This window comes from Panthera uncia, unplaced genomic scaffold (assembly GCF_023721935.1).
Source record: "Panthera uncia isolate 11264 unplaced genomic scaffold, Puncia_PCG_1.0 HiC_scaffold_1909, whole genome shotgun sequence".
Taxonomy (NCBI): domain Eukaryota; kingdom Metazoa; phylum Chordata; class Mammalia; order Carnivora; family Felidae; genus Panthera; species Panthera uncia.
Genome location: NW_026058590.1, coordinates 1 through 11,758, shown reverse-complemented (window position 1 = coordinate 11,758; position 11,758 = coordinate 1). Strand labels below are relative to the sequence as shown.

Below are 11,758 nucleotides of genomic sequence, written 5' to 3'. Positions count from 1 at the left end.
TGCATTTTTTTTTTTTTTATTAATTGCTTAAAAAGGAAGGCCTAAATCAAGTACTGTGGTAAGGGACTGTATTGAAAATATTTAAATCCAGGTAGACCTGTCTACCATTTGGTCCCTCAATGCAGTGGTTAACAGCATGAACTCTTGACTCCGACAGACATGACTACACTTTCTAGTAGTATGCCTTTGGGTAAGTTACTTGACCTTTCCATACCCTATTTTCTTCATCTGTAAAACTAGGATAATATAGCACCAACCTAATGGGGTTGTGAGAAGATTAAATGATTGATGCATGTACAACGACTTAGCACAATACCACGACACACACTAAATGTAGCAGCAACATTCTTCTCTGCTACTTTTGTACCAGTCCCAATTATCTTTCCACCGATGTTAATAGCCCTTTGAAACCTGAATCTTAGGAACAAAGCCAAGATAATAATCTGCTGAACTGATCCTCTCAATTTACCATGGAAACCACTTCATCCTGTGGCAGGTAATTTACAGGCAAAAGAATAAAAATATATATTGCCTTTACATAAATGTTTAATCCTGGAATATTCCCTTCCGTGGTTGCTAGAGAGGGAGATAGTTCCAGAGGTTTCCTAGGTAAATTAATTAGTTTGCAACTGTAATGTTATTCAGCATCTTGTATTCATAGGCCTGTGCAAAAAAATGTTGCAAGGGAAACAAAGGGTTTGTGTCCTTAAATTTGTGATGAAAATCTGGAGGTAGCTGCTAGGATGAAATGTAATTTTTTGTTATCTGTAAACTCAATAAAATTTATTATTTGGGAAGAGAATTTTAATTTCAATAAAACAAAGAAATGACCAATTTCACTTCTCTTCTGTTAGAAGATGTACTTACAGGAGTTGAGGAATGATTGGATTAATCATTTCTCTTAAATCTATCACAAAGGAACATTCTGGGCCATAGCTTCAAGACTAGTTTCTATGCTATAACCTCTTAGAGGGATACAACCCTTTGCCCCCTGCATCTGCCCCTTAATCCGAGAAGATAAGCTCTTATATGGCACACCTTAATCTAAGAAGATAAGCTCTTATATGTTTATAGGGGAGAGTGAGAATGCAGACTCCTACTACTGCAAATTATCAGTGGAGTTTCCCACATTTGGGGAAATCACAGGGGTCAGCATATCCAGAGTGCAATGGATAAGCCTCTATCTGAGAAAACCACCTTCATGATCATGGTATCTTCCCTGCCAGGTAAGTATGGAATTTGTTGTTTTTTAAATGGCTTTTTTTTATTGTGTCTTTTGGATAGTTTCATACAGCAAGCACCTTTAACTGCTATCTGTAATCCTTTCCTTTTTTCTTGTGAACTGTCCTTTCTTTTGCACATAGCCATATGTGTCAGGGAGGCCAGTCCAGTTCTAGTTCTGTGAAGCAAGGGGTGGGGGCAGTATTTATCCTAGACTGGCATATGACAAGAGCTTATGACAAAATTCTTGCTATGATGAAGTGAGGGGGAAGTCTACTGGGGACATACAGGAAACCCTTCCTCACATACAAGAGGGGTGCCTAGGTGGCTCAGTTGGTTAAGCCTCCAACTCTTGGTTTTGGCTCGGGTCACAATCTCATGGCTATGTGGGTTGGGCCTTGCATGGGGCTCTGCTCCCACAGTGCTGGGCCTTCTTGGGATTCTCTCTCTCCCTCTCTCTTCCCCCATCTCTGTCTCTCTCAAAATAAATAAACTTAAAAAAAGTGGCACACAGGAATGAGGTGAGCTCATTTATGTCTGCATCTTGTTTATGTCTGCATCTGATCTGGGATAAGGGGCAGCCATCTTGTAACTAGGAAGGGAGCTATCCTAAAAGATGGCAGGATAGAAGGTGGGAGGGTAAAAATCCTGAGAGCTTGGTGATATCACTGAGCTGCTGAATTCAGTAACCCTAGAGGCACCCTTCCTCTAGGATAGTAAATAAGATAGTAAAATTTTTTAAATAAGAGAGTAAAATTTTCCTATTGTTTTACATATTTTAAGTTAGATTTTCTGTTACTTGCCAACAACATTATCCTAGCAGTCATTTATATGAAACCAGTCCTTGACCTGGTACTCAAAGAGACTGGTGTTCTCAGACCCAGCGGTTGGGCATCTTTGCTCCAGTCAGTGCTACAACTGAAGTAAAGTCTGTTGAAATGCACCGTAAAGCTTTGAGTGAAGCTCTTCCGGGGGACAACAGTGGACTTCAATGTCAAGAATGTGTCTGTCAAAGATGTTTGTGGCTGCAATGCAGCTGACAGCAAAAATGACCCACCAAAGGAAGCAGCTGGCTTCATGGCTCGGGTGGTTATCCCAGCCAGGCCAAATCAGTGTGAGATATGCACCTGTTGTGGACTGTCACACAGCTCATATTGCGTGCAAGTTTGCTGAGCTGAAGGAGAAAATTAATTGTCATTCTGGGAACCAGCTGGAAGATAGCCCCCAAATTCTTGAAATCTGGTGATTCTGCCATCATTAATATGACTCCTGGCAAGCCATGTGTGTTAGAAGCCTTTCTGATAATTCTCTTCTGGGTCATTTTGTTGCTTGTGACATGAGACGAAGGGTTGTTGTGGGTGTCATCCAGAAGGTGGACAAGAAGTCTGCTGAAGCTGGCAAGGTCGTCAAGTCTACCCAGAAGGCTAAATGAATAGTATTTGCCACTCCAGTCTTAATCAGTGGTGGAAGAATGGTCTCAGAACTGTTTGTCTCCATTGGTCATTTAAGTTTACTGGTAAAAGACTGGTTTGATGATACAATGCACTGTAAAACCTTCAGAAGGAAAGGAGGACATTTTGTGGACCATTTGTTTTTGTGTATGTGTGGCAATTTAAAAAATATCAGTACTTTTTAATGGAAACATTTTTTATTTTTATTTTTAGCTATCTCTACACCCAATGTGAGGCTCAAATGCACAACCCCGAGATCAAGAATGGCACACTCTTCTGACTGAGCCAGCCAGGCACCCCTTTAATGGAAACAACTTGACTAAAAATCTTTTACAGAATTTTGCAATTCATTAAAACAAAGTTTAATAAGAAAAAAATTCTGTTATTCAGCCTGATCTATTTGAAGCCTGCTCAAAGAGACTATGAATGAACATCAGGAATCTTCTAGTGATGGATAAATTAATTATCTTGATTGTGGTAATGGTGTCATGGGTACTTACATATGCTACAACTTGCCAAATTATACACTTTATTTTTTAATAAAGTTTATTTATTTATTTTGAGAAAGAGAAAGCACACACACACGTGAGGAGGGGAAGGGCAGAGAGAGAGGGAGAGAGAGAGAAGAGAATACCAGTGCAGAACCTGATGTGGGGCTTGAACCCACAAACAGATCTGCATCACACAAGCGCCCCTTAAATTATGCACTTTACATATGTACAGCATATTGCCTAACAACTATATCTCACAGATAAATTTCTCTGACTACAATGCAATTAAGTTAGAAATTAATAAAAAAGGAAAAATCCATTAAAACACTTTTAAAAATTCATCAAAGAATAAAATGATAGATTTATAAAATTCTTTAGAATTGAATAATGAAAACAGCGTAGAACAAACTTTGAGATGCAGCTAAAGTGTTACCAAGTTGTAGATTTGTCTTCAGTGCTTACAAAAAAGCCCAAGGATTTGATATTATAATCTAAGTTAGACAAAACAGAATGAAGAAGTGGAAGAAAATGTAAATAAGAATTGAATGAAATTGAAAATAAATATATGAAAGGAACAATCAGGAAGCAAGAGTTGTTTCCTTAAAATGACTAATTAGACAAACCTCTGGCAAATTTAATCCAGGAGAAAAAGAAGAGAAATAAAAGAACTGAAAGAGGAAACAAGATACTGTAGATACTAAAAACATAAAAGATATTATGATCCACTTTTGGCCAAGACGGAGTAACAGAGACCAGATTTATCATCCTTCCTAAAACAAGCGAAAAAACACACAAAACATAAGAAAAGATAGTTTTCAAGAGACTGGACATCAGAGAACAAAGAGCAATAGTTCCCAAGAGGAGGAAAACAGGAGAGAGGCAAAACAGACGACAAATGACAGAAATGAGTGTCCTGTGATAGCCCCAACTTACCATGTTTAGAGTTTCCAGGCTGGGGTTCAGGGAAGGGGAGTCAAGGTGGAGTCCAGCAGATTCCCCAAGGTGCTGAGGAGTTGATTGTTCAAGAATACGGAGCTGAGAGTCCAGGGAGCTCAAAGAAGCTAGGGTTTGCGGGACAGTGTCTGCGTTGAGATAGAGCTTCACACGAAGAGAACCTAGGACATCTGCACATGCGTGGGAGGAAACCACCTGAGGTCAGAGAAAGGAACACCTGAAGGCATTTAAGGAAAGAATGACTGGAACTCACAAAGGAGTGGTGTCTACTACCACTAGCCAGTTGGGAAATAATCTCATAAATCACAGGCATTGGGGGGAGTACTCTGAAAGGATTACAAAGGTCAGGAGAAAACTTTTTGGGGATAAGGGATAATGTTCACTATTTTGATTGTGCTGATGGTCTCTGGGATGTTTGCAAATGTTAAAACTTATCAAATTGAAAAAAAAAAAAGCTTATCAAATCATATACTTTTATATGTACAGTTTATTGTCTATAACTATGTCTCAAAAAGGCTATTAAAAAACTTTAAAAAATAGACTCTAGAACACAAAAGTACAGTACGTATAATAGTGCATAAGACATCCTCAATAGATACTTATTAGTTTTCTCATATAAATAACTTTATCCAACAGAGTTGAAACTTACATGAGGTAGATGAATTCCTAGAGAAATGTAAATTACAAAATTGACTCAAGAAAAAAGGAGGAAAACTGAATTATCTATATCCTTTAAAGAAATTAAAACAATTTAAGAACTACATCAAAAAAAAAAAAAAAAAAAAGCACTGTGCCGCCCAAATTTTTACAGGCATATTTTAGCAAATAGTAAAGTGGAATAAATAAAAAAACACAATATAACAAGCTAAGAGTAGAGACACATGTTCAATACTCACTATATATATAAAGCACATTCAACTCAACAATTGAGAAAAAAATCCAATCTTAGTGAAAGAGTATCATAATTACCTCAACAAATGATAGATAAAGCAGAAAAAAATCAAGAAGGATAATGCTGACTTAGAATAATTTCAATCCTTAGATAACTATTTCCAGAGAATAGAAATAAAACTTCTTAGCTTATTTTATGATGTTAAAATACCTTGATATGAAATCCAGCACAATCTTAATCTTGAACAATAATCACAAACCTATCAATGTATAAAAAGATAAGTTATTAGGTTTTTTTTCAGAAATAAAATATTGATTTAACATCATGTTATATGTATAATAATATATTGTTTAGAGATACGTACATATGCTATAATTAATGCCAAAATGTTGAACACATTCCCTGTAAGATCAGGAACAAGGATATCCAGTATCACAACTTTTATTATATTTTTCCATTTTATGAAAAATATATTTACTATCATGACTATTCAATATTGAACCAGAGATCTTAGCCAGTGTGGTAAGATTTAAAAAAAAAAAAAAAAAGATATTTGCAACAACATGGTTGGAGCTAGGGAGTATCATGCAAAGCAAAATAAGTCAGTCAGAGAAAGACAGATACCATAGGATTTCACTCACATGTGGAATTTAAGAAATAAAACAAATGAACATAGTGGGGGGATAAAGAGAGGAAAACCGAGAGACTCTTAACTATAGAGAACAAACAGGTGATTACTAGAGAGGAGGTGGGTGGGACAGATTGGCTAAATAGGTGATGGGGATTAAGGAGGGCACTTGCATGTATATAAGTGTTGATTCACTCAATTCTACACCTGAAACTAGCATTACACCGTATGTTAATAACTGGAATTTAAATAAAAACTTGGGGGCATCTGAGTGGTTCAGTTAGTTAAGTGTCCAACTTAAGTTTCTGCTCAGGTCACGATCTCGAGGTTCATTGGAGCCCGCATTGGGCTCTGCCCTGACAGTGCAGAGACTGCTTGGGATTCTCTGTCTCCCTTTCTCGCTATCTGCTCCTCCCCTGCTTGTGCACGCATGCTCTCTCAAAATAAATAAATAAACATTTAATAAATAAATAAAGACTTGGAGGAAAACACACACACACACACACACACACACACCTGAAAAAGAAGCAAATGGAAAAAAGAAAAATGGCACAAGAGTCAAAAAGGAAAAAAACAAAACTCTCATTTGTAGATAATAAAATTTCCTGTATGGAAAAACTTAAAAGATTTCTAGATAAACAATTGGACTTAATTAATTTAATAAGTTTTCTGGATTAAAAAATCAACAAATGAGAGTGAATTGCAATTCTAAATAACAGAAACAAATTAGAAAAAAAAATTACTTTTAAAGTACTATTTACAATAGCAACAAGACAAAACGCCTAAATACCTAGGAGTAAGTCTTGACAACAGATGTGCAAGTCCTTTATGGGAAAATTAAGAAATTTTATCGAAAGACCTTAAATAACATCTAAATAAAATGGAATGATATATATGATGCTCATGGATTAAAAAATAAAAAACCTCAATATGAAAAGTGAGCACACAAATAGAATGCAAATATATCTAAAAATACTCAACTTTTTAGTAATCTAGGAAATGTAAAATAAAATCACAATGAAATACCATTAAACCTCTACCACATTGACAAACATATGGCTTACTTATGTCTGCGAGCAATATTGAACTCCAGAATTAGGCTGACACACCCACTCGGGCATGGACCACCACTGGTGGCCTATGTGACAATTAGTTATGCCCTGTGGCTTGGAGATATGGGTGCTTCCTGTGGCCAGCTGGCCCTTAAGAGGAAGAAAGGAGGAAGGTGGGGCTCTGATTGCCCAGTTTCTGCTCCTAAAATCATGCTCAGATCCTTCCTAGGGTAGAGTATGGGGATAGAGAGGAGTTAGGAGGATTGTTAATTGACCTCCCTTCAACTAGAAGGAAACTCCAGGAGAGGGAATCAATGTTCCTACTAAAGATAGTTATTTTGTAGTTAAGGCAAAACAAGTTACTCCCACAATGGTATAGTTATTTTTACAGGGATGGGTAGCCAGCATGTAGAGTAATTTTACAGCAATGGTAGCTTACTTGAGGTCTTACTTGAGGTTTATCAGCACCATAACCAACCACCACCAAGTTTAATAGAACAAAGGCACCAGACTTTAAAGAAACAGTATATATTCACTTGCACTTTAGAGAAATGTTCTAAATATATAATTTGGCAGTTACTTTTAACAATTTTTAAGTTAAAAAAATCTTACTGGGGGGAATAATTATCACAATACATGTGGTATAAAATTCAGAGGGAATAAAGTATGTAAGGTGAAGTCTTTCCTCTGCCTTGGCAATTATTTTTTAAGAGTTGTTTTTCTAATTATATATCATCAGAAATGTGTTTTGTTTCAATTGCTCTTCCTCTTGATTTGATGAACACTATTTTTGTAGCACAATTAGCAACAAATTTTTGAGCATAATTTGCTTTTAAGGCTTTTGGAATTCAGACTACATAGTAAATTTCTGTTTCTAGTGTCTTTAAAGAGGCTCACCAACTTATAATTACACCTCAAAAATACACATGAAATAGTCTAACACCTAATGCATTCAATCACATAGTTTCTATACTAAATTGTATTCCAAGTTCTAACTGAGACTATCAGAAATATATCTAATTATCTGCCATTTTACTTCAAAATCCCAGCAGAAACCATCCCTCTTCTCCTCCAATATCTATACTGGAACTTTCAAGCTAATTCTCAGGGAAGAGGGAAGTAAAACATGTGTCTATGGTGGTAGACAGGGTAGTAATGGAACTTCTGGGAGAGTAACAACATTTACTATGGGAACCCCCTGCTAGTTGGGGATTGAGTAATTGGACCACAGTGTCACTGAGAGCACCCCAAGCACTGGAAGACACAGCACTCATGAATCCCACAAGCTGTAATTTTGCTCTGGAGTATATAGTCAGAAGTGGCAATGACTGATACACATATAAGTATCTTTAACTTGTAGAGACCATAGAAGATATTGACAACCAGTTAATCATATACAAATGGTTTATTTCCTACCTCTTAATTTTAATGGACACAACTCGAAAAGGAAGTATTTTTCATAGTCACTTTTTTTACTTTACTTCAAAGAAGTATGAACATTTCTTTTAGACATTTGCTCTTTGAAATAGTGTTGCTCTTCCATTATTTCTTCTATCTGCTTATTATTTGTTTACATGAAGCTATTGACTTACCTATATTCATTTTATATGCTACTTCTTTACTAAATTCTCTTATAATTTCTATTAATTTTTCCATTCATTTTTTTTTGTCTACCAGATATATAATCAAGTTATCTATAAAGAGAGGTAGATTTTTTGTCTTCTTTCTAACTCTTGTATGATTAAATCCTTTCTCTTGTCTAACTGTATCGGCTAATACCTCTGTTTCCAATGATAAGTAGTAATGGATGTGATGGTCATCTATGTCTTCGTTCTACTTTCAGTAATGTTTTCCCATTAAGTAAGAAGCTGGCTTATGGGCTGAAGTATCCCTCAATTCCTATTTAATTAAATATCTTCAACATGAATGAATGTTAAATTTTATTAAATGCCTTTTTTGGCATTTATGAAGGCAATGAGCTGATTTTTCTCCCTAGCTGTATTAACACGACGAGTCATATTAACCGATGACCTACTATGGAAAAACTCCTATATCCTTGGAAATAGACTTTGTAAACATACATTATTTTTTATATTTTAAATATAATTAAATACATTATTATATTTTAAATATGTTGTTGGTTCTCTTTGTGAACATTTAAGATTTTTTTTATCTTTCACAAGTGGGATTGGTTTTCTTTCTTTTCCTGTAATCTGGATTGGATTAAATAGCATTGGGATGATCTTATCTTCTATGGTTTGATAGAATTCAAACCATCTTTTTTTTTTTTTAATCAGATTCTTCAGCTCTACCCTAGTTCCACAGCATGTGGGACCCAGAAAAAAAAATTTCAAGCCCTCCTCTCCTATACCTACTGCCAGTGATACTCACCCATGGATTTTGCATTTTGGAACCACCATAGGATATGGGGACGCTAAATCTTCTAAGAAAGGAGTATAATATTAATACCAAACCTGACAAAGATCACACACACAAAAAATTATAGACCAATCTCACTTATTCTGTGAATATACTAAAAAAAACACCACGTTGCATACTTTAAATAGATGAATTTTATGTTATGTGAATTATATCTCAATAAAGCTTTTTGTTTGTTTGTTTGTTTTTAAGAAAAAAGATTACTATAGCATGATTCCTAGATGTCTGACTTAGGGGACTGAGTGGTTAGTGGTGCCGGATACTGATACTAGGAGTAGAGAAAGACGAGTAGGCTTGGAAGGAAAGCTACTGAATTCAGCTTCAGACAGGCTGTAAATTGTAATTGAAGCTATAGAAAGGGATAGAGATGGAGACAAGCCCATAAAATTGTAGAATCAAGGACATATTCACTCTCTTGCATATAATCCTGAAATTCTACATGAAAATAAATTGAGTTTCCAAGTTGTTTAAAACTAGCTGAAATTCCCCTTTGCTTTCCATTTTATTGTTAAAAAGATACATGGTTTATCACAAGCCATATTTGATGGAATGTTAATTTGAACTCAGTATAATAGTCATTACCAGATCCTAAGAGAATGACAAAGTTTAACTATTTCTAACCTTTACCTGGAAATTAATATTAAAAGAGTCACCTTCTGACATCAGTGAGAGAAAAAAACATCTCTATGAATGGCTTCCCTCTGAAGGCTTATGAAGGTTTGACCTATTTGTAGAAGAATGGTTGTGATTGAATAAGGTGTACATTAATTAAGATGAATGAGTTTAAAATTAAGTCAGTTTAAAATTTCAACTCACAACGAGTCTGGCAAACAATGGAGTATATAACTTGTTTCATGGAGATGAAGGTTTTGTTGTTTTTGTTGGCTACGACTTTAAATTGACTTCTCACAAGGAGGCTGCAAACAGATTCTCTAGCAAATTGGCATCCTGGGGAGAGCCAGGTACTTTGAATGTTTCTAATTAGGAGAAGTTAAAGGTTATATAAGCCCAGCTGCCAAATTGACTGCCTAACCTTAACAGCCAGACAAATTTACCTTTGTTTCCTTCCTTCTCCTTATTTGAAACCCGCTCTGGAAATAAAACTCAAAATGCAAACACAAAGTTCTGTGATAGATCAGGTCTGAGAACTAGAAGGGAGCTTGTTATAGTTTAACAGAGGCTGTGGCTCATCCGAGACTTTATATCTAAGCACTCATAATCACAGGTAGTCCCGCATTTGGCTTTGGTGTGAACTAATCCAGAGAGAGGGCAAAACCATGTAGTATGCTATACTGTGTCCACAGAACTTTTGTCCGTTATGCTTATTTACATTTCTGAAAGCAGGATCATTTCAATCTGGAGTTACAGACCCTATTGCCTGTATAAAATCTAATCAGAACCACTGCCATAGATACTGACCAATTTTAGAAATGATGTTATTCCTGGGGGGGGAAAAAGCCTTTAATTATCTATTTAATAAGAGTTATTTCTGGGGCACTTGGGTGGGTCAGTCGCTTAAGCGTCCCACCGGCTCAGGTCGTGATCACACGGTACGTGGGTTTGAGCCTCGCCTCAGGCTCTGTGCTGACAGCTCAGAGCCTGGAGCCTGCTTCAGATTCTGTGTCTCACTCTCTCCCACCCCTCCCCCACTCAGGCTCACGCTCTCTCTCTCTCTCTCTCTCTCTCTCAAACACAAATAAACATTAAGAAAAAAAAGAGTTATTTCAGCATTTGGGTTCAGAAAATATTCCTAATTCAATTTTCACCTATCTTTACCAGCCTGTTGATCATACTACAGCTATTCATAAATTACAATAGATCCAAATTGTATCCTTTTTAAACAGGAGCTATTTTTTCCAAAAATGATCCTGGTTATTTCTAGGAGTCCCCAAACAAGTTTCTTCCCCATATTTATGAACCAATATTTCAGCTTTCATCACTATATGGCACTCTCCATTCATTCATTCATTTATTCATTTGGTTAATCTGTACTGAGTGCTTACTGTGTGAGGGGATATTGCAGAGTCTTACAGACATCTCCATCCTGGCCCTCTTGGGCATCCGAAGTATTTTTCCTGGAAAGCTCCAGTTATCATTTGTCAACATTCATTGCTGGCAAGCAGCTGGATGAAATTTTTATCGCTGTCTCTGCTGAGGAAGTCCACTGTGTAACACTTGAATCAGAGTATACCAAGAATGCTGTCTCTCAGTGTTCCCAAAGCCTCCAATCTTATATGCCAGAACAATGCTGGATTCCATGAGGAGATGGAGAAAATGGCCCTTCTCAATTCTGTGATACTCTTTGACACCTGGGCTCTAAATCAGATCTGCTTCTTGGAAAAAAATTTCCATAACTCTTGGGGCTCAAAACCAGTCCTAGAGGCTGGAGGTCATGTTTTCATCTTCATGGACTTCATCATTCCTCTTGCCCACCCCAAACCTAGTTATTGAACTGACGTACCCACGCATGCCAAATGACAGCAAATACTTCCTAGGTGTTGGTGGTTGTGTTTATATTAGAAGTGCCTGGATCCCAGCTGAAATGGCTTGTTACATTATGTAGCATAATTCAAATGCTTGGCTGGCAATCTAGCAACCACTTAAAGATTTTGCCCAGAGCTACAGCAAAA

The 11,758-nt window shown here is 36.5% G+C and overlaps 1 non-coding gene across 1 annotated transcript; it reads right to left on the bottom strand.

Annotated features, from left to right (window-relative positions):
* Positions 1–1,071: 1,071 nt before the first annotated feature.
* On the bottom strand, positions 1,072–1,234 carry LOC125917479 (U1 spliceosomal RNA). The gene has a single exon (XR_007456204.1). It is a non-coding gene; the product is annotated as a U1 spliceosomal RNA (small nuclear RNA).
* Between the last annotated feature and the right edge of the window lie 10,524 nt (positions 1,235–11,758).